Genomic DNA, 24,581 nt, shown 5'->3' with positions numbered 1-24,581 from the left:
TACCCTCCTTGTCTTTTATTTCTGACAAACTCAAAATTAACTGAATTTGGGATCAAGATTGCAACTCCACTTCTACCCATTTTGTAAGAAGAAAAAAAAAGTATTCCTATATCCCATTTTCTTGAGTTTCTCGTGTTCAGGTGTGGATAAGTGAGTTTCCTGCCAGAATAGTATGTCAACTTTTCCCTGTTTCATCTTTGCTATTACCTTACTTCTCTTGATGGCACTCCCCAGTCCGTTTACATTGAGACTTATGACCAAATTCCCGATGATGCATCGATATAAAACAAAAAAGTGCACCATATCTGCCTGCTTATCATGAGCCTAAAAATGAACGAAAAATCAAGAACAATAATAAAGTAAACCAAAGTGGGAAAATACTTTGGTATTTGGACTCCCATGTCAGAGGACTGTCTCTTGCCTCTGGGGTTTGAGGGGATGAGCCTGTCCGCAGGAAAATGCGTGACGTAGTCACAAACAAGACCTGTTGGAACCGAAAATAATAAGGGCACCTATTTCGTCGCTTATACACATCGGTTAATTACAAGTGAAAACTATATCGGTCAGGCGTGCATATCATGAATCCTTCCCTCTTTCTCCATGACTCTGCTTGTCGACAACGATCCATGGGAGAGCCTGCTCGAGTCTTTCTGCCGGTGATTTCGCCTTTCTCCTTGCGGTATACTCCACTGGGATGCCTCTCGACTTCAGGTCCTCAGCCTCCTCGTCTGCATGCTCGTATGTAACTGGGCCATTTTCCAGAAATACCCGCATTTTTGCTGGGAATGGTGTTTGGACGCGAATACCCTTCTGTTTAAGTGCTTTCTTAATGGGGGTATTCTTTCCTCCTTTTCAGTATCTCTCCCGCGTAGTCATGATCAAAGAACACTCGTTGGCCTTGGAAGTCAACAGGCTTTTTCCAGGTTGCATGTAAGACTTCTCTTTGACTGAGAATTTTTGGAACTGTACTACTATGGATCTTGGTGGGGCGCCGCTGGGGGGTTGAGGCCAGAGCTCAGTGTACTCTCTCGATTTCCAGGTCAGTGTCATCGTCAAGTATGTCTTTGAATAGACCCTCCACGAATTTGGGCATAGTCTTTTCTGTGCCCTCTACTACGTTATACAGTCTAATGTTTCGACATGAGAAACCTTCAAGTTCTGTCACTTTTGCCTGTGGTGCGTGTTGGCTTTTCAGTGACTGTTCAAGTGTTTCCTTGACTGTGGAGTTCCATGTGTCCGTTTCCCCAATGCGCTGTTCTGCGTCCCCATTCCTGTAGATATGCTGTGAAGTTCTTCATTGTTTTCTTCAAGTTTCTGGTTGATGTCCTTCTTGAACTGATTTAGTTATTTTCTTACATCTTCTCGAAGTTCCTATCGTAAGCCTGTGAGCGCCTCGCTCAATTCCTCCATTATCACCTCACGAAATTAGGGTTCTTTTGCTGCTGCTATCTTATTTGCGCTAGCATTAGCCATCTTGGGTTCGTCGACGATTATATCTTCTGCTGTCTTGTTACGGGCTGTTGTTGTAGATCCGCGACCTTTTCCCATTTTCCCCTTTTCCATTTTGCGTAATGCTCAGAGTAAATACTTTAGGGGGGGGAGAATACCTAACCAATGTGCAGTACGAAAAACTAGGCAGCCATTTCCTTAGTTGTGTCACCGGAAGCCCATTTGTAAAAATTTTTTTAACATAATTCCACATTATGGTGTATTGTGTGTAGGCTAGTCTCAAAATTTTAAATTTAATAAATGTAAAATTTTGGCTGTAACAACAAAATTGGACAAAGTCAAGGGGTGTGAATACTTTGTAAAGGCACTGTACGTCTGTTTCAGGTTTTACATCACATCTGCACATGTAGTTTCATTATAATAATTGTATTTCCTTCTTTTATCTTTATATTTGTCAGTGGCCCAATAAACTGAATGAAGTTCAGTGTGTGTGTGTGTGTGTGTGTGTGTGTGTGTGTGTGTGTGTGTGTGTGTGTGTGAGAGAGAGAGTGTTTCCGTTAGCCGGTAAAAATGTATGAAAAGCTGATAAATAAAATTTGCCCCAAACAAATGTCCGGGAGAATTCAAAAATCCCCTTTACAAAAGTATGCTTTTTAGGCTATGCATTGACAAAAACACCAGTCGATGTAAATACAGTGCATTCGGAAAGTATTCAGACCACTTCGCTTTTTCCACATTTTGTTACATTACAGCTGTATTCTAAAATGTTCCTCATCAATCTATACACAATACCCCATAATGACAAAGTGGAAAAAGGTTTTTAGACATTTTTGTAAAAAATAAATAAAACGGAAATATCACATTTACATAAGTATTCAGACCCTTTACTCAGTACTTTGTTGAAGCACCTTTGGCAGTGATTACAGCCGAGTCTTTTTGGGTATGACGCTACAAGCTTGGCACACCTGTATTTGGGTATTTCTCCCATTCTTCTCCGCAGATCCTCTCAAGCTCTGTCAGGTTAGTTGGGGAGTGTCACTCCACATTTATTTTTCAGGTCTCTCCAGAAATGTTTGATCAAGTTAAAGTCCGGGCTCTGGCTGGGCCACTCAAGGACATTCAGAGACTTGTCCCGAAGCCACTCCTGCATTGTCTTGGCTGTGTGCTTAGGGTCGTTGTACTGTTGGAAGATGAACCCTCGCCCTAGTCTGAATAGATTTTCGTCAAGAATCTCTGTACATCTTCCCCTCAAATCTTGACTAGTCTCCCAGTCCCTGCCGCTGAAAAACATCACAGCATGATGCTTCACTGTAGGGATGGTGCCAGGTTTCCTCCAGACGTGACGCTTGGCATTCAGTCAAAAAGAGTTCAACCTTGGTTTCATCAGACTAGAGAATCTTGTTTCTCATGGTCTGAGAGTCCATTAGGTGCCTTTTGGCAAACTCCAAGCGGGCTGTCATGTACAGTGGGGGAAAAAAGTATTTGATCCCCTGCTGATTTTGTACGTTTGCCCACTTACAAAGAAATGATCAGTCTATAATTGTAATGGTAGGTTTATTTGAACAGTGAGAGACAGAATAACAACAAAAAAATCCAGAAAAACGCATGTCAAAAAGGTTATAAAATGATTTGCATTTTGATGAGGGAAATAAGTATTTGACCCCTCTGCAAAACATGACTTAGTACTTGGTGGCAAAACCCTTGTTGGCAATCACAGAGGTCAGACGTTTCTTGTAGTTGGCCACCAGGTTTGCACACATCTCAGGAGGGATTTTGTCCCACTGCTCTTTGCAGATCTTCTCCAAGTCATTAAGGTTTCGAGGCTGACGTTTGGCAACTCGAACCTTCATCTCCCTCCACAGATTTTCTATGGGTTAAGGTCTGGAGACTGGCTAGGCCACTCCAGGACCTTAATGTGCTTCTTCTTGAGCCACTCCTTTGTTGCCTTGGCCGTGTGTTTTGGGTCATTGTCATGCTGGAATACCCATCCACGACCCATTTTCAATGCCTTGGCTGAGGGAAGGATGTTCTCACCCAAGATTTGACAGTACATGGCTCCGTCAAATGATGCGGTGAAGTTGTCCTGTCCCCTTAGCAGAAAAACACCCCCAAAGCATAATGTTTCCACCTCCATGTTTGACGGTGGAGATGGTGTTCTTGGGGTCATAGGCAGCATTCCTCCTCCTCCAAACACGGCGAGTTGAGTTGATGTCAAAGAGCTCCATTTTGGTCCCATCTGACCACAACACTTTCACCAGTTTGCCAATGAACATCTGAATGATTCAGAGGACAACTTCAGACGGGCATGTATATGTATTCTTGAGCAGGGGGACCTTGCGGGCGCTGCAGGATTTCAGTCCTTCACGGCGTAGTGTGTTACCAATTGTTTTCTTGGTGGCTATGGTCCCAGCTGCCTTGAGATCATTGACAAGATCCTCCCGTGTAGTTCTGGGCTGATTCCTCACCGTTGTCATGATCATTGCAACCCCACGAGGTGAGAACTTGCATGGAGCCCCAGGCCGAGGGATATTTACAGTTTTTTTGTGTTTCTTCCATTTGCGAATAATCGCACCAACTGTTGTCATACTTATTTCCCTCATTAAAATGCAAATCATTTTATAACATTTTTGACATGCGTTTCTCTCGATATTTTTGTTGTTATTCTGTCTCTCACTGTTCAAATAAACCTACCATTAAAATTATAGACTGATCCTTTCTTTATCAGTGGGCAAACGTACAAAATCAGCAGGGGATCAAATACTTTTTTCCCCCCACTGTACCTTTTACTGAGGAGTGGCTTCCATCTGGTTGTCCTTCTGGAAGGTTCTCCCATCTCCACAGAGAAACTCAGGTTCTTGGTCACCTCCCTGACCAAGCCCTTCTCTCCCTATTGTTCAGTTTGGCCGGGCGGCCAGCTCTAGGAAGAGTCTTGCTGGTTCCAAACTTGTTCCATTTAAGAATGATGGAAGCCACTGTGTTCTTGGTGACCTTCAATGCTGCAGAATTTGTTTGGTACCCATCCCCAGGTCTGTGCCTCAACACAATCCTGTCTCGGAGCTCTACGGACAATTCCTTCAACCTCATGGCTTGTTTTTTGCTCTGACATGCACTGTCAACTGTGGGACCTTATATAGACAGGTGCGTGCCTTTCCAATCAATTGAATTTACAACAAGTGGACTCCAATCAAGTTGTAAAAACATCTCAAGGATGATCGATGAAAACAAGACGCCCCTGAGCTCAATTTTGAGTCTCATTGCAAAGAGTTTGAATAATTATGTAAATAAGGTATCTGTTTTTCTTTTGAAAACATTTGCAAAAATTTCTAAAAACCTGTTTTCACTTTATCATTATGGGGTATTGTGTGTAGATTGATGAGGAAAAACTATTATTTAATCAATTTTAGAATAAGGTTGTAACGTAACAAAATTTGGAAAAAGTGAAGGGGGCTTAATACTTTCCAAATGCACTGTATATTTCACCGGTCATGCGTATCGGTCTATAGGTAAATTTACAGATTTTTGTGAAATTAAACTGCGTTTGTATTTTCATTTGTCCTTATGATTTTTATTTAGCCTATCACACTCACAAACCATACAGACAGAGAACCTAGTTTGAGTGGAAATTCTGTCTAGCTTCTGTTGCTGCTAGAGTGAAACATGCTTTTATAAGCAACAATAATTTTATTTCTCAACTGGTATTTCAAGCGCGTTTCCCATTTGCCAGTCAAGCGCTTAGGCAACGGCAGGCAGGCTTCAACACTTCACACACCACTTTGCAATGTGAGCTGGAGGCAGTATGCATTTTCTAAACATATACTTAATTGTGTGAAACCTTAATGTCTTGCTTCAAAGTAACCAAGACAAAATCCATTCTGTTTCTATAAAATGTGGAGGACACACATAACTCCCCAACTCCACCATCCCAGAGAGAGAAAGAAGGAGGAATGAGGGAAGAAGGGAGAGAGAGACAGTGAGTACAGGGAAAGACAAGGAAGGGGGGTGGGAAGGACAGGGTAGTAACTAACTAACTACAGAACCACACACACACACACACACACACACACACACACACACACACACAAAACTACACACAAAAGCTGGCTATAAAAGCACTGACTTGCCTAGTTAAATAAAGATTAAATAAAAAATGTTTTTTAAACAAACACACAGATAGAAGAGGGAGGGAGAGAGAGAGACCTCAGCCCAGTGAGGTTAAAATATCAGGAAGTAAACCTGAGGGGAAAACATTCAAAAAGCTCGCTCCAGCTCTCACTTCACCTCCCGCTCGCTGCCTCTCCGCCTGCGGCTCGCTCTCCCCCCTTGCACCGCCTCCCGCTCGCACGTCCCCCCCCTTCGCTCCCCCGCTCGCACGCTCCCCCCCCTTGCTCCGCCTCCCGCTCGCACGCTCCCCCCTCGCTCCGCCTCCCGTGCCGTCCCCTGCCCCCCCGCCGCACACTCCCCCCTCGCTCCGCCTCCCGCTCGCACGCTCCCCCCTTCGCCTCCCGCTCGCTCCCCCAATCCGCCTCCCGCTCGCTCGCTTCCCCCCCGCCTCCCGCTCGCACGCTCCCCCCTTCGCACACTCCCCCCGCTCCGCCTCCCGCTCGCTCGCTCCCCCCCGCTCGCTCCCCCTTCGCACGCTCCCCCCCGCTTCCGCCTCCCGCTCGCTCGCTTCCCGCTCGCTCGCTCGCTGCCCTCTCCGCCTGCCGCTCGCTCGCACACTCCCCCTCTCCGCCTGCCGCTCGCTCGCACACTTCCTCTCCGCCTGCCGCTCGCTCGCACACTCCCCCTCTCCGCCTGCCGCTCGCTCGCACACTCCCCCTCACCGCCTGCCGCTCGCTCGCACACTCCCCCTCTCCGCCTGCCGCTCGCTCGCACACTCCCCGTCTCCGCCTGCACGCTCCCCCCTTGCACCGCCTCCCGCTCGCACGCTCCCCCCTTGCACCGCCTCCCGCTCACACGTCCCCCCCTCGCACGCTCCCCCCTCGCTCCGCCTCCCGCTCGCACGCTCCCCCCCTCGCTCCGCCTCCCGCTCGCACGTCCCACCCCCTCGCGCCGCCTCCCGCTCGCACGTCCCACCCCCCTTCGCTCCGCCTCCCGCTCGCACGTCCCACCCCCTTCGCTCCCCCCCGCTCGTACGCTCCCCCCTCGCACCGCCTCCCGCTCGTCCCCCCCCCGCTCCGCCTCCCGCTCGCCCGCTCCGCCTCCCGCTCGCTGAGGGTGCAGAGTATTTTATAAGTTTGCTAGCAAGAGCTTCAGGCCAGACCAAGTTGATAATTGATTAAATGTTTCGAGTTCTTTGCAGACAGGCCATGCATAGCCAATGTGATTTATAGGATATTTATTTTTTTAAATCAGGTTATTTTCTACCTGCAGGCTGCAATGTTTTTATTTGTTAGCTTTATGTAGGCTATTTTTACATAGTTGGCAATGGCAATATAAGCTCCTTTTAGAATATTAATTAACCACATGATAACGATTTGGAGATACAAAGACTCATTATAAATTAAATGAAACTTTCACAAAAATGTGCATATGAAAATCATAACTGGCACGCAGATCTGTAGAAATGGTAAGATAAATTGGCACTCCAAATGGAAAAGGTTGCCGACCACTGGTGTAGCCAATTACGGTGACTTCAGGAGCTTAACCGCAGAATATGTGAAGGCCAGCAGAAGCAGCAGGAGGAGGGTCAGGAACAGGTTCTTCTGGTTAGGCTATCTTGATCTCTGGCTCCATCTTGAGCCATATGCGTGTTTTAATTATTTAAATCACAGTGTGCTTAAAGCATCAGACAAGCTCAGTAGCCTACATATAGTTGATTTGATTAAAACACATAGGATGTGTCTCTATGTGACCGGCCAGCTCAAAATCGGTCTAATGTAGCAAAATTTGAAATTGTGTTTTTTACATTGGATAAAAGTAGACTCAGAGATACAAAATCATATACACTACAGTTGAGGAACAATGGAACAACAACGGGAAAGTAATTCTGCTTTGAAAGTTGATAAACTTGTAAACTCACTTTTTTTGTTGAAAATGGCCTTTGAAGGTTTTGGTACTACTACTGGAGAGCCCTTCTTTGTCTACACCCATTCAGCATTGTTCACACCCTCTTAAGCTTTAGCCCCACCCATCTCTTTAAGGGTTGATCCGAGCGTTCTGTACTAACAGCAGCAGTCAAGCACCCAAGCTAACTTGCTAGCTACTTCCAGACACAAATAAGAGAACAGCTCATTGAACATTACTCGCCCTAGCAGAGCTCGTTAGGCTGTTATGTTATCCAGACCATTGGTGACTGCAACAGTGCTGTCAGATTGAATTTACGAAAGGACAGACACTGGCCATATTCAACGGGTGTTAAGCGTTCGTAAATTCAGCAGTTATTATGCGCTCTGGCACACTCAGATGAGAGTCTATTGTTAAGACATGTAGCTAGCTAGCTAGGTAAACAATTAACCGTAATCCCAACTCATGACATTACTATCCTGCATGAATCTGCAGGTAGCTAACCAAACAGGTTCAATGTTAGCTAGCTAACATTAGGCTATAACCAAGATCATACACAACATTTGCTAGCGAGCCAGCCAGGTAACGTTAGTTAGCTAGCTAACAAAACACTTCAACTTGAAATTAAAATACTTAGTCAAAATTATAAATGTGTAATATCTGAAAATGTAGCTAGCTAGACTATTTTACCCATGGTCTGAAATTGGAGTAAATAGCCAGATTGAATTTACCAGCTAGTATGTCTATCAACAGTTGTTGCAGTGACATTCTATTGAAATGGATACTTAAATAGTGGAGTCTTTTGTTAAGACGTAGCTAGCTAGCTAAACAATGAACCATAATCCCAACTCATGACGTTACTACCCTGCATGAATCTGCATGTAGCTAACCAACCAGGTTCAATATTAGCTAGCTAACATTACGCTATAATTAGCCAAGCAAATGGCTCTATGATAAGAATAATAAAGATCATACACATAACGTTAGTTAATGAGCCAGCCAGCTAACATTAGCTAGCTAACAGTACACATTAACTTCAAATGAAACCATTTTCTGTCAAAATTAGAAACGTGTAATATCTGAAAATGTAGTTAGCGAGACTATCTTACCCGTATACATCATGAATGGACACGTCTCCTGTCGGATGCCATGGTTGCCCTTAGTTTGAAGATGCAATCTAGAGACATGTGTTTTCTCCATCTCCTTAGCCATCATACTTGAATTCCATTGATTTCAAAAAACAGGTCTTCCAGAAAGTGGAGAGCAACACCTATGCAGTTTTACTAAGAAATACATAAAAAAAGACGCATTAGACAGGATTACCTAGACAAATTGACCAACTCAAATAGACAGAAGCGTGCTATAAGGCAGACCAGTCCAAACTCATCTCTCGGCACGTACTGCCCACTTATTACCTCAGCCAATCATGGATAGTGGGAAGGTTCCTCCCTTTTTCTGTGGCTAAACCAACTGTGCTTGTAATTTAACAATGTTATTCATATTTACAGATGGCATAGATGTTTGTTTTTAACCTCTCTTGGGTAGGGGGCAGTATTTTCACGGCCGGAAGAAAAACGTACCCAAATGAAACGGCCTACTACTCGGGCGCAGGAACTAGAATATGCATATTATTAGTCAATTTGGATAGAAAGCACTCTGAAGTTTCTAAAACTGTTTGAATGATGTCTGTGAGTATAACAGAACTCATATGGCAGGCAAAAACCTGAGAAAAATCCAACCAGGAAGTGGGAAATCTGGTTCTTGTAGTCTTTTCAAGTCATTGCCTATCTAACACACAGTGAGTTAGGGTTAATTTTGCACTTCCTAAGGCTTCCACTAGATGTCAACAGTCTTTAGAAAGTTGTTTGAGGTGTCTATGGTGAACAGAAAGCCAACAAAGGAAGTTGGAAGTTGTTGACTCAGGAAAGCACATGAGTTCTTTGGCGTGCGTTCACGTGAGGGGTAGCTGTGTTCCAAAACATTTTTCAAGACATTGGAATCGTCCGGTTGGAATATTATTGAAGTTCTAAGTAAAAACGGCCCTAAAGATTGATGCTACACTACGTTTGACATGTTTGAATGAACGTAAATATAACTTTTTTTGACTTTTCGTCGTGACATTTTGGCCGCGCTTCCTACACTTGGAGTAGCTTACTGAACGCGCTAACAACAAGGAGGTACATAAATTATGGACTTTATCGAACAAGACAACATTTATTGTGGGCCTGGGATTCCTGGAATTGCCTTCTAATGAAGATCAAAGGTAATTAATATTTCTGATGCTATTTATGATTTTAGATGACTCCAAAATGGCGGGTATCTGTATTGCTTGATGTCTTTTTCTGAGCGCAGTACTCAGATTATTGCAAAGTGTGCTTTCCCCGTGAAGCTTTTTTGAAATCTGTCACAGCGGTTGCATAAAGGAGATGTTCATCTATAATTCTTTGAATAACAGTTTAATATTTTATCAACGTTTATGATGAGTATTTTTGTAAATTGTAGTGTTGATTCACCGGCAGTATTGGAGGCAAAATATTTTCTGAACATCACGCGCCAATGTAAAATGCTGTTTTTGGATATAAATATCAACTTGATCGAACAAAAAATGCATGTATTGTGTAACATGATGTCCTAGGAGTGTCTTCTGATGAAGATCAAAGGTTAGTGCATAATTTTAGCTGGTTTTCTGGTTTTTGTGACGCCTGTCCTTGCTAGGAAAATGACTGTGTGGGTTTTCTTGTGTTAGATTATGTTAGGACAGTTCCAACTTTATGCTTTCGCCGTAAAGCCTTTTTGAAATCGGACAATGTGGTTACATTAAGGAGACGTGAATCTTTAAAATGGTGTAAAATAGTCGTATGTTTGAGAACTTTGAATTATGACATTTTGTGGTTTTGAATTTGGCGCTCTGATTTTTCACTGACTGTTGAATAGTGTGAACCGTGGGTTAGCGTCCCACCTCCCCAAGAGAGGTTAAGGCACATGAAAAACGCATTTTGATTAAAAAATAAAAGTTTACGTTCAAACGGCTCTCATGTGAAGTAGTGACCCACAATATACGCCTAGCTTCCTGAAACGGGTCACATATAGGGAAAAATACACATTTCAAAATGTCGACCAAGAACAGACGACTCCTGGTCGACAAATATTTGCGTCAAGCCCTACACAATACAGTACACACCAACTACCACATCAACAGCATCCTCCCGGACACCCTAGACCCATTCCAATTCGCATATCGCCCAAACAGATGACGCAATCTCAATCACACTCCACACCGCCCTTTCTCACCTTGAGAAAATGAACACCTGTGAGAATGCTGTTCATCGACTATAGCTCAGCGTTCAACACCACAGTGCACACGAAGCTAATCACTAAGCTAAGGACTCTGGGACTAAACACCTCCCTCTGCAACTGGATCCTGGACTTCCTGACGGGTCACCCCAGGTGGTAAGAGTAGGCAACAACACATCTGCCATGCTGATCCTTAACACTGGGGCCCCTCAGGGGTGTGAACTTAGTCCCCTCCTGTACTCACTGTTCACCCACGACTGTGTGGCCAAACACGACTCCAACACCATCATAAAGTTTGCTGATGACACAACAGTGATCTGATCACCGACAACGATGAGACAGCCTATAGGGAGGTGGTCAGAGAACTGGCAGTGAAGTGCCAGGACAACAACCTCTCCCTCAATGTGAGCAAGACAAAGGAGCTGATTGTGGACTACAGGAAAAGGCGGGCCGAACAGGCCCCCATTAACATCGACAGGGCTGTAGTGGGGTGGGTCGAGAGTTTCAAGTTCCTTGGTGTCCACATTAGCAACGAACTATCACGGTCAAAACATACCAAGACAGTCGTGAAGATGGCACGACAACACCTTTTCCCCCTCAGGAGACTGAAAAGATTTGGCATGGGCCCCCAGAACCTCAAAAGGTCCTACAGCTGCACCATCGAGAGCATCCTGACCGATTGCATCACCGCCTGGTATGGCAACTGCTTGGCATCTGACCATAAGGCGCTACAGAGGATAGTGCAAACGGCCCAGTACATCACTGGGACCAAGCTTCCTGCCATCCAGGACCTATATAATAGGCATGTCAGAGGAAAGCCCATAAAATTGTCAGAGACTCCAGTCACCCAAGTTATAGACCGTTTTCTCTGCTACCGTACGACAAGCGGTACCGAAGCGCCAAGTCTAGGACCAAAAGGCTCATCAACAGCCTCTACCCCCAAGCCATTAGACTGCTTAACAATTCATAAAAATCGCCACCGGACAATTTACATTGACCCCCCCTCTGGTACACTACTGCTATTCGCTGCTTGCTTGTTACCTATGCATAGTCACTTCACCCCCACCTACATGTACAGATTACTTCAACTAGACTGTACCCCTGCACAATGACTCGGTAACGGCGCCCCCTATATATAGCCTCGTTATCGTGTTACTTTTTATTATTACGTTTTATTTTAGCCTACTTGGTAAATATTTTCTTCTTCTTGAACTGCACTGTTGGTTAAGGCTTGTAAGTAAGCATTTCACGGTAAAGTCTACACTTGTACTCGGCGCATATGTCAAATAAAGTTTGATTTGATTAAAGTACACACCAAATACCACAACACACACCACCTAACTCAGAGTGCTCAGTATGACAGGGTTGTGTGTGTACACACACACACACACACACACACACACACACAGTTGAAATTTGGAAGTTTACATACACCTTAACCAAATACATTTAAACTCAGTTTTTCACAATTCCTGACATTTAATCTTAGTAAAAATGCCCTGTCTTAGGTCAGTCCGATCACCACTTTAAGAATGTGAAATGTCAGAATAATAGAGGAGAGAATGATTTATTTCAGCATTTATTTCTTTCATCACATTCCCAGTGGGTCAGAAGTTTACATAGACTCAATTAGCATTTGGAAGCATTGCCTTTAAATTGTTTAACTTGGGTCAAACGTTTCAGGTAGCCTTCCACAAGCTTCCCACAATAAGTTGGATGAATTTTGGCCCATTCCTCCTGACAGAGCTGGTGTAACTGAGTCAGGTTTGTAGGCCTCCCTGCTCGCACACGCATTTTCAGTTCTGCAGACAAATGTTCTATGGGATTGAGGTCAGGGCTTTGTGATGGACACTCCAATACCTTGACTTTGTTGTCCTTAAGCCATTTTGCCACAATTTTGGAAGTATGCTTGGGGTCATTGTCCATTTGGAAGACCCATTTGTGACCAAGCTTTAACTTCCTGACGGAGTCTCTCTGGATAAGAGCGTCTGCTAAATGACGTAAATGTAAATGGATGTCTTGAGATGTTGCTTCTATATATCCACATAATTGTCCTTCCTTATGATGCCATGTATTTTGTGAAGTGCACCAGTCCCTCCTGCAGCAAAGCACCCCCACAACATGATGCTGCCACCCCCGTGCTTCATGGTTGGGATGGTGTTCTCTGGCTTGCAAGCCTCCCCCTTTTTCCTCCAAACATAACGATGGTCATTATGGCCAAACAGTTCTATTTTTGTTTCATCAGACCAGAGGACATTTCTCCAAAAAGTACAATCTTTGTCACCATGTGCAGTTGCAAACCGTAGTCTGGCATTTTTATGGCGGTTTTGGAGCAGTGGCTTCTTCCTTGCTGAGCGGCCATTCGGGTTATGTCGATATAGGACTCGTTTTACTGTGGATATAGATACTTTTGTACCCGTTTCCTCCAGCATCTTCACAAGGTTCTTTGCTGTTGCTCTGGGATTGATTTGCACTTTTCGCACCAAAGTACGTTCATCTCTAGGAGACAGAACGCATCTTCTTCCTGAGCGGCTGCGTGGTCCCATGGTGTTTATACTTTCGTACTATTGTTTGTACAGATGAACGTGGTACCTTCAGGCGTTTGGAAATTGCTCCCAAGGATGAACCAGACTTGTTGAGGTCTACAATTGCTTTTCTGAGGTCTTGGCTGATTTCTTTTGATTTTCCCATGATGTCAAGCAAAGAGGCACTGAGTTTGAAGGTAGGCCTTGAAATACATTCCAATTGACTCAATTGATGTCAATTAGCCTATCAGAAGCTTCTAAAGCCATGACATCATTTTCTGGAATTTTCCAAGCTGTTTAAAGGCACAGTCAACTTAGTGTATGTAAACTTCTGACCTACTGGAACTGTGATACAGTGAATTATAAGTGAAATAATCTGTCTGTAAACAATTGTTGGAAAAAATACTTGTGTCATGCACATAGTAGATGTTCTAACCGACTTGCCAAAACTATAGTTTGTTAACAAGACATTTGTGGAGTGGTTGAAAAACGAGTTTTAATGACTCCAACCTAAATGTATGTAAACTTCCGACTTCAACTGTATATAGTATACATATATAGTATACATACATACACACACACACACAGTCAAAAGTTTGGACACCTACTCATTAAAAGGTTTTTCTTCATTTTTACTATTTTCTTTATTGCAGAATAATAGTGAAGACATCAAAACTATGAAATAACACATATGGAATACTGTCGTAACCAACAAAGGTTTAAAATCTAAATATCTTTTATATTTGAGATTCTTCAAAGTCGGCACCCTTTGCCTTGATGACAGCTTTGCACACGCTTGGCATTCTCTCAACCAGCTTCATGAGGTAGTCACCTGGAATATATTTCAATTAACAAGTGTGCCTTCTTTAAAAGTGAATTTGTGGAAGTTGTTTATTTCTTAATGCGTTTGAGCCAATCAGTTGTGTTGTGACAAGGTAGGGTTGGTATACAGAAGATAGCCCTATTTGGTAAAAGACCAAGTCCATGTTATGGCAAGAACAGCTCAAATAAGCAAAAAGAAATGACGGTGTTCTGACAGCTGTCCAAGATGAGAATACCCAGCAAATCACCATAGACCAGAGACGGACAGACACACAAAGCACTATGCATGTATGCAGTGTCCTTGACTCTTATTGATCAGGTTGTGTCATATTGATCAAGCTAACAGACATGACAATTAATATTCTCTCAGTTAAAGAGATGAATGAGACACACTGCAAGGATGACACAGTATAAGGCTATCCCACTGTAATGGTATAGTTACAGATTATATAACACCTGTAACAGACTATACTATATCATGTTTTTACAGCATTAAATACAACTTACATAGTAGTCAATAAGTTATATATGCAACAACAAAAAATAGTGAGGCTGTTCCCCATTGCTTAGCCAGGGGAAGGATGAAGGTGTGACATATAACCAGAGGAGGCTGGTGGGAGAAGCTATAGGAGGATGGGCTCATTGTAATGGCTGGTATGGAATTACTGGAACAGAGTCTATGTGATTTCCATAGGTTTGATACCGTTCCATTTATTCCATTCCAGCCATTACAATGAGCATGTCCTCCTAGATTTCCTCCCACCAGCCTCCTCTGTATCAAGCCTACAGTAAGATTATACATTTTCAGTTCACTGCAGCAGTCACACCTAGTCTAGAGTGAAGGGAACTGTGTCTATCCACGGGGATAAAAGCCAGCTTTAAAGCATGTGCGTGTTGCTGTGCCCGAGGGAGATCCACCTGAATGTTCCGGTGACAATAATACAGCAATAATAGCCTTGGCCCTGCCCTTGGCGGGGAAAATAACAGCAGGGAGAAAATAACAGCCAGATGCCCTCCTTTAGAGGTCACACAATCTGAAAAGTCGTCACGAGCAGATATTGTGGGGTCTCCCTTATCTGTAGAAAAGCACTAGTGCGAGGACACACCCAGAAAAAGAAGTGCGAAGGGAGGAGAGGAAGAGACGAGAAGAGAGCTGATTACGTCCCTTGACAGGATGTAAGAAGGGTTGACTTTTCAAAGCACTTATTACTTAACAGAGGTTGTCTCTCCTCTTTCTAAGCTAAACCTTATAATATGTTTTGCAGTCAACAAGCACAGCCATTCACTACACATGAAATGTAGAATCTGAACTAGGAAAAATAACCACTCGATTAAGCTAAACCTGCATAGCCAGTAATGCAGAGACACATACACATACAAGCAAACGCTCGCACACACACACACGAGATGACCCCTGATTATAGCCCAAAGGCCGGGAGATAGCAATATAGTGTCGTTTCATTTTACCATCCAAAGGGAATCCATGCAGCTGGCTATACACTGGTATCCCCCATGGACCGGTTTGTTAATAAAACATTCTCCATTCAGGCTACAAAGGATTCAATTTCCTCCTTAATTAGCTATATGGTAAGAAGGTGGGAAAAAAATGCTTACTTTATTAAACACCATTTTCCACCACCATGCGACAGCGGCTAATGCTAGTCCCAGATTTTGTGTACTGTGTTCAGTGAATCAGGTTACAGCAGACTGTTTTTTCACCCCTGGTCTGATTGGCTGAATGTTTTTTTCCCCACCGTCTTCCATTAAATCGAATTAAGGAGGAAATGTATGGTTTTGCAGCCTGAATGGAGAATGTTATGTATAAACTGGCTCAGAGGAGATATGAGTGTAAGACCAGCTGCATGGATTCACTTTGGACGGTAAGTTGAAACGACTCAATATCGCCATCTGCTGGGCTTTGGGCTACCACGACGACAGATGCGCATTGCTGTCAGTGACATGTCCCACGATTAAAACTATAGGATAAACCCAGGGTCGCATTAAATGCTTCTTCACATGCACAGTAATGTATTTCTAACATGAGAGAAACTGTTGCAACAAACACTCTGGTGAAGGACAGACTCCGTGTCTAAACACGCTAAATCTCCCCCTATTACAAAGCAATTATGTTTGGGGAAACGAAAAAAGGATGCGGCTAATCAACAGCTGTTCCCACCTAGAAAACATCCGGGTTTATTATCAAACTGGGAGGACTGTTTATTGAAACTTGATTATGTTCTCTCCCAAGCATAACTAGTTCTGCAGACAACAGGCAATTTGTTGACTTGATAAAGCCAATACAAAACACACGCATTCATTCATTCATTCATTCATTCATTCATGTGTGGTAGAGGCACAGTCCTTACCCGGGTGCTGAGGGTAGTCAGACGGCAGGAGATGGTCTCAGTGAGCGCTCATTTCCTTTGCTCAGCTCAGCTCACCTCACCAACACACAATCACTGTCTCCACCAGCGGGTAAATCCAGTGTCCCGTATCTCAGACAGAAAAAAACTGTCCTCTTCCGCTTCGGTCAGAGCTGGGTATTGCAAAAGGTCTTTCAGTGAGTAGCCTAGCCTACAGTTTGACATAGAAAAACTAAACTAAAAAACTAAATCAGTGGCTATATTATGCCGTTGAGATGGAGAGAGAAATCCGTGAGATGGATTTGCCCCTATGCGTTATTTGGAATAAATGTGCGTGCTGGATGGATCCGTAGAAGTGCGAACTATAGCCTACGGTTTTGTTTTGTTCCCCATCTGGGCTCCAATTTGACAACTGTGACATTACACAGTGATGGGCTTGATCGCGGCACTTTACAGATTTGTTTTAGATATCAGTAACTCTACATTAAGGACATGATAAACTGGAGCAACACGTTAAGAGTCCCGAAAGTAAACCAACTTCTGAGATTTCACTTCGAAAACTAACAGCCCATAACACCCTTCCTCTCCAAATAGGAGGAAATGATCGCACGGAGGAAGGATCTGCTCGGTCTGAACGCACAGCAGCAGACCCAATAGATTCACTTAGCGAGGTTACTTGTTTTGTCTAAATTGTGAGTTGGTTCCGTGTTCACGTACATCCGCGGTAAACGTACAGATAAACGCGACCTATCCCCAGACTACTGAAAAATCAGAGCGCACCGATCGGTTCACCGATTTCCGTGGCTGGAAAAACGAGAGGGATACAGCAGTGTCTGGAGCGAGCGTCGCCGGGGAGAGAAAAAAGAGAGGGAGGGACCAGCTCGGGATTACCCATTTAAAGCTAGAATCCTTAGTTGCTAAATACATTTTTGGATTTATTAAGGCATGACATATACCCATTGATTCTTGAGTAATATAATTCATGAATGCCTCATGAGCTTAGTTCAACTGTCGTACCCCATTAGAACCCAAAATATAAACTTGTTTTACTCCAATGTTTGTAGCCGAAAAACATTGTTGAAACTATAATTTTGATATCATCAGTCCTTGCATCCATAGCTCTGTCTATGAATATGAGAGTGGTCACATTTTCAACAGAACCATCCCTCGGCTGTCTACCAAAACAGAGGCGGGGTGTCCGCTTTGTTATTGTTTCAATTAAGGATTATATCTTCAAATCAAACCAAATGTTATTTGTTACATGCCCGAATAGGACAGGTGGAGACCTTACCGTGAAATGCTTACTTTACAAGCCCTTAAACAACAATGCAGTTTTAAGAAAATAGAGTTAAGAAAATATTTCCTAAATAAACTAAAGCATGCTGCAGAAATGTTTTGGTACCTTCCCCATCTGTGCCTCAACACAATCCTGTCTCGGAGCTCTATAGACAATTCCTTCAACCTCATGGCTTTGTTTTTGCTCTGACGTGTAACTCTTGTGACAATTGTCCCCAAGCAACTGTTATTCTCTAGGAAGTAACGATAGAATTAGCCAATGCCAATGAGATACATGGACACTGAAAAGACAGTGTAGAATAAGAAATATAGCATGTAAGTCAATAATTATCAATCATTGTTCCGTGTGTGGTGGGGGGGGGGGGGCAAGAGGGTGTGAGTGAGTGTCTGTGTAGGTATGTGTCTGTGCATATGAATGGGAGCGTGAAGGAAGGTGAACATGAATATGTACAGGAGGGCAGGAGAGAATGGGTGTGCAGAGCATAGGGTCTATGTTGTGTGTGAATAAAGGAGAATGGATGAGTAAGTAGATGTATAGAGGGGTGTAAATGTGTCTGAGAAGAAGGGAGGGGGAAAGATGGGGGTTGGGATAAACTTGGACAGGGTAGGTAAGGGAGGGCAGGGGGGTATAAGCTTGTCTTGGTGGGGTGGCGAGGGAAGGGTGGGTAAGGATGGGAGGGTGGGACAATCTTGGCTTGGGTGGACAAGGGGAAATAAAGATGGGGATACGCTTGCCTTGGGTGGAGTAAAGCGGGAAAAATGGGGAGGGGTGGTGGAGAGGGATGGATTTGCAGAGAGAGAAGGAAGGACTTAATTATACTACAATATAATTGTATTTCATTTTTTTATGACTTGTAAACCCGTTGTAAAATTAATAAGAGTTCTGAACAGATTAGGAAAGGATATTGAATCAGTATTATTCTTTGTTTGTTATTACAACTAAGATTTAATGATGGTTATTGGTGAGAATGGAGAAGGGCTTAATCCGGGGGATTTTGACGGGGTGACTGACGAGGGTTCAGACCCTTCTCTGAGGTGTGCGTGGGGCCTCCACTCATCCCATTTCAGTCTCTCAGAGGACCCACTTACCCCAAGTAGACCACCACCAGCCACTATACTTTAATTTATAAGGTAATACAAATCAACCGCAGTACTTAAGTGGCAGTCTTTCTTCAAATGTAGGTAGTGTTCATACAATGTATGTATCCACAGTTTTTTGGGGGTACATTAAGAGAGGAGTTGGAGCTAAAAAGCCCTAAAAAGACTTGGTGCCTCAAGTACAAAGACGTACATTGCTTTCTGTTTTTATTGTGTTTTTTGTTAAATGTCTGCTCAGCCCACATACCCACATACCCACACGCATATCTGTAATGTATATAATAACTATGTATTTATACTATGATCTTCCCATTCTATGGAATGCCCACTGCCCTCATATGGCATGTCAGTTAAAATGTTTTACTTGGTTCTTCAATGATAGACGGAACAGATAAGGTTCACTTCGATTCTATACAAGTAAAGACCAACAAAAATGTGCATGTGCTCAGGAAAAAAAACATTTGGTTCTCTAACATTTAAAGAGATTGTCAGCAGATGTGGTTTTCTTGCAAGAGTTAGATAAAAAAAGGGAATTTTTACATTTTGTATTTTTTTATTTCACCTTTATTTAACCAGGTAAGCTAGTTGAGAACAAGTTCTCATTTACAACTGCGACCTGGCCAAGATAAAGCAAAGCGGTGCGACACAAACAACAACACAGAGTTACACATGGAATTAACAAGCGTACAGTCAATAACACAATAGAAAAAAAGAATGTCTATTTACAGTGTGTGCAAATGGAGTAAGGAGTTAAGGCAATAAATAGGCCATAGTAGCGAAGTAATTACAATTTAGCAGATTAACACTGGAGTGATAAATGAGCAGATGATGATGTGCAAGTAGAGATACTGGTGTGCAAAAGAGCAGAAAAGTAAATAAAAACAATATGGGGATGAGGTAGGTAGAGTGGGTGGGCTATTTACAGATGGACTATGTACAGCTGCAGCGATGGATTAGCTGCTCAGATAGCTGATGTTTAAAGTTAGTGAGGAAAATATAAGTCTCCAGCTTCAGCGATTTTTGCAATTCGTTCCAGTCACTGGCAACAGAGAACTGTAAGGAAAGGCGGCCAAAGCAGATGTTGGCTTTGGGGATGACCAGTGAGATTTAAAGGTGAGCTGGGTTGGATAGGCCTTATGGTGTAGGCATCCTGATAAATATGAATACACAATTTTCCCTTACATCCCAGCATGTGGACCAAGATGGTTGCACATTTTTTTGTTATTGTATATTTTTTGGTACTTTTACCCCTTTTTCTCTGCAATTGGTAGTTACAGTCTTGTCCCATCGCTGAAACTCCCCTACGGGCTCGGGAGAGGCGAAGGTCAAGAGCCATGCGTCCCCCGAAACACAACCCTGCCAAGCCGCACTACTTCTTGACACACTGCTTGCTTAACCCAGAAGCCAGCTTCACCAATGTGTCAGAGGAAACACCGTCCAACTGGCAACCAGGGTCAGCTGGCAGGCACCCAGCCCACCACAAGTGTCACTAGAGCGCGATGGAACAAGGAAATCCTAGCCGGCCAAACCCTTCCCTAACCTGGATGACGCTGGGCCAATTGTGCACCGCCTGGGATTGACCCCGGTGCTGTAGTGACGCCTCAAGCACAGCGATGCAGTGCCTTAGACCGCTGCGCCACTCGGGAGGTACAAAAGGCAGTTTTCTAATGTTGAATTGTACCTTACATGGTGAAAAATACACACTGATTTCATTGTATATCCCACCAGGTAGCAAATCTGGTGTTTTTAGATAGAATTCAAGCTATATTAGATCAAATCCAGACAGGAACTATTATTTTACCAGTTGACCTAAATTATACATTCGATAAGATTGACAAACGTAGTAATAAAAAAGGCAAATTTAGGGAACCTCCAAAGAGGCTGAAAATGTTCATCTCCACAAATGATTTACAGGACACCTGGAGATTATTATTCCCAACTACAAAATACACAAACTTTTTTTTTAAGTAAGGAAAGCTATTCAATATTATTATTTTTTAAATGCACTAAACAATTTACTGGACTCTAAAACAATGATATAGTGATTTGGAATGATTCTCTGATATCATGTTTAATTACACCAATAGAAAATACACTTAGCAACAGAATTTGGAGAATGAACAGAGCGAATTTTCCTGACCAAAATCTTTTAAATACCTAAACAAAAAAATTCTAACCTTTACTATTACAAATGTAGACAGAGGACAGAGAAAAGCCAACACCCAATATAATTTGGGATGCCTTTAAGGCGTACATTATGGGGCTGATAGTCTCATACTTGTCAAAAATTAAATCTGATTTAGAAATTAAAATTAAATAAAAAGAAATTACTATCTTAGAAAAAACTCTGAACATTTTGCCAGGAATACGCTATTTTACTTTTACAGGTTAACCTGTTAGGGCTAGGGGGCAGTATTTGCACGGCTGGATAAAAAAATGTACCCGATTTAATCTGGTTACTAATCCTACCCAGTAACTAGAATATGCATATACTTATTATATATGGATAGAAAACACCCTAAAGTTTCTAAAACTGTTTGAATGGTGTCTGTGAGTATAACAGAACTCATTTGGCAGGCAAAACCCTGAGACATTTTCTGACAGGAAGTGGATACCTGATGTGTTGTATTACCTTTAAACCTATGCCATTGAAAAACACAGGGGCTGAGGAATATTTTGGCACTTCCTATTGCTTCCACTAGATGTCACCAGCCTTTACAAAGTGTTTTGAGTCTTCTGGAGGGAGATCTGACCGAACAAGAGCCATGGAACGATGATGGCCCATTAGACACCTGGCGCGCGAGTTCATGTTGGGTACCCTCGTTCCAATACGTTATAAAAGAGAATGCATTCGTCCACCTTGAATATTATTCATGTTCTGGTTAAAAAAGGCCCTAATGATTTATGCTATACAACGTTTGACATGTTTGAACGAACGTAAATATATTTTTTCCCCTCGTTCATGAAGTGAAGTCCGGCGGGCTTAGATCATGTGCTAACAAGACGGAGATTTTTGGACATAAATGATGAGCTTTTTTGAACAAAACTACATTCGTTATGGACCTGTGATACCTGGAAGTGACATCTGATGAAGAGAATCAAAGGTAATGGATTATTTATATAGTATTTTCGATTTTAGATCTCCCCAACATGGCGGCTAGTCTGTATCGCAACGCGTATTTTTCTGGGCGCAGTGCTCAGATTATTGCAAAGTGTGATTTCCCAGTAAGGTTATTTTTAAATCTGGCAAGTTGATTGCGTTCAAGAGATGTAAATCTATAATTCTTTAAATGACAATATAATATTTTACCAATGTTTTCTAATTTTAATTATTTAATTTGTGGTGCTGACTTGAATGCCGGTTATTGGAGGGAAACGATTTCCTGAACATCAACGCCACAGTAAAACGCTGTTTTTGGATATAAATATGAACTTGATAGAACTAAAAATGCATGCATTGTCTAACACAATGTCCTAGGAGTGTCATCTGTTGGAGATTGTAAAAGGTTAGTGCATAATTTTAGCTGATTTTATGGTTTTGGTGACGCCTGTCTTTGAATTGGCACAACATTACACACAACTCTTGTAAATGTACTGTCCTAACATACTATAAATTTATGCTTTCGCCGTAAAACCTTTTTGAAATCGTAAAACGTGGTTAGATTAAGGAGATGTTTATCTTTCAAAGGGTGTAAAATAGTTGTATGTTTGAAAAATTTGAATTTTGACATTTATTTGGATTCAAATTTGCCGCTCTTGAAATGCACCTGCTGTTGATGGAGTGCACCACGGGTGGCACCTAGCCCATAGAGGTTAAACTCAAATAAAGCATTTTGATGGAAATGTTCTTGTGTGTATGTTTAGTACAATGCTGCTTTTGTAATAACCTGTCTTGGTTGGGTTCATTACATTTACATTTAAGTCATTTAGCAGACGCTCTTATCCAGAGCAACTTACAAATTGGTGCATTCACCTTATGATATCCAGTGGAACAACCACTTTACAATAGTGCATCTAAATATTTTAAGGGGGGGGAGGGGTAGAAGGATTACTTTATCCTATCCTAGGTATTCCTTAAAGAGGTGGGGTTTCAGGTGTCTCCGGAAGGTGGTGATTGACTCCGCTGTCCTGGCGTCGTGAGGGAGCTTGTTCCACCATTGGGGTGCCAGAGCAGCGAACAGTTTTGACTGGGCTGAGCGGGAACTGTGCTTCCTCAGAGGTAGGGAGGCGAGCAGGCCAGAAGTAGATGAACGCAGTGCCCTTGTTTGGGTGTAGGGCCTGATCAGAGCCTGAAGGTACGGACGTGCCGTTCCCCTCACAGCTCCGTAGGCAAGCACCATGGTCTTGTAGCGGATGCGAGATTCAACTGGAAGCCAGTGGAGAGAGCGGAGGAGCGGGGTGACGTGAGAGAACTTGGGAAGGTTGAACACCAGACGGGCTGCGGCATTCTGGATGAGTTGTAGGGGTTTAATGGCACAGGCAGGGAGCCCAGCCAACAGCGAGTTGCAGTAATCCAGATGGGAGATGACAAGTGCCTGGATTAGGACCTGCGCCGCTTCCTGTGTGAGGCAGGGTCGTACTCTGCGAATGTTGTAGAGCATGAACCTACAGGATCGGGTCACCGCCTTGATGTTAGTGGAGAACGACAGGGTGTTGTCCAGGGTCACGCCAAGGTTCTTAGCACTCTGGGAGGAGGACACGATGGAGTTGTCAACCGTGATGGCGAGATCATGGAACGGGCAGTCCTTCTCCGGGAGGAAGAGCAGCTCCGTCTTGCTGAGGTTCAGCTTGAGGTGGTGATCCGTCATCTACACTGATATGTCTGTCAGACATGCAGAGATGCGATTCGCCACCTGGTTAGCAGAAGGGGGAAAGGAGAAGATTAATTGTGTGTCGTCTGCATAGCAATGATAGGAGAGACCATGTGAGGATATGACAGAGCCAAATGACTTGGTGTATAGCGAGAATAGGAGAGGGCTTGGAACAGAGCCCTGGGGGACACCAGTGGTGAGAGCACGTGGTGCGGAGACAGATTCTCGCCACGCCACCTGGTAGGAGCGACCTGTCAGGTAGGACGCAATCCAAGCGTGGGCCCAACTCGGAGAGGGTGGAGAGGAGGATCTGATGGTTCACAGTATCAAAGGCAGCCGATAGGTCTAGAAGGATGAGAGCAGAGGAGAGAGAGTTAGCTTTAGCAGTGCGGAGCGCCTCCGTGACACAGAGAAGAGTAGTCTCAGTTGAATGACCAGTCTTGAAACCTGACTGATTTGGATCAAGAAGGTCATTCTGAGAGAGATAGCAGGAGAGCTGGCCAAGGACGGCGCGTTCAAGAGTTTTGGAGAGAAAAGAAAGAAGGGATACTGGTCTGTAGTTGTTGACATCGGAGGGATCGAGTGTAGGTTTTTTCAGAAGGGGTGCAACTCTCGCTCTCTTGAAGACGGAAGGGACGTAGCCAGCGGTCAAGGATGAGTAATGAGCGAGGTAAGGGAAAAGGTCTCCGGAAATGGTCTGGAGAAGAGAGGAGGGGATAGGGTCAAGCGGGCAGGTTGTTGGGCGGCCGGCCGTCACAAGACGCTAGATTTCATCTGGAGAGAGAGGGGAGAAAGAGGTCAAAGCACAGGGTAGGGCAGTGTGAGCAGGACCAGCGGTGTCGTTTGACTTAGCAAACGAGGATCGGATGTCGTCGACCTTCTTTTCAAAATGGTTGACGAAGTCATCCGCAGAGAGG

The 24,581-nt window shown here is 43.5% G+C and overlaps 1 protein-coding gene across 6 annotated transcripts in view; it reads right to left on the bottom strand.

Moving 5' to 3' along the window:
* Nucleotides 1-17,314, bottom strand: part of LOC106583499 (plasma membrane calcium-transporting ATPase 1) — a 156,675-nt gene extending 139,361 nt beyond the window's left edge. For 2 of the 6 annotated variants that reach the window (XM_045705779.1, XM_045705778.1), the window contains exon 1: nucleotides 16,463-17,314. The gene's annotated coding sequence lies outside the window, so the exon portion shown is untranslated. The remainder of the gene's footprint in view (nucleotides 1-16,462) is intronic. The other 4 variants (XM_014167745.2, XM_014167746.2, XM_014167744.2 and 1 more) reach the window with 2 other exon arrangements.
* Between the last annotated feature and the right edge of the window lie 7,267 nt (nucleotides 17,315-24,581).

The sequence above is a fragment of the Salmo salar genome, chromosome ssa22, assembly GCF_905237065.1.
Source record: "Salmo salar chromosome ssa22, Ssal_v3.1, whole genome shotgun sequence".
Classification (NCBI taxonomy): domain Eukaryota; kingdom Metazoa; phylum Chordata; class Actinopteri; order Salmoniformes; family Salmonidae; genus Salmo; species Salmo salar.
The sequence above is the reverse complement of the archived record's forward strand: the minus strand, read 5'-3'. Positions and strand labels throughout refer to the sequence as shown.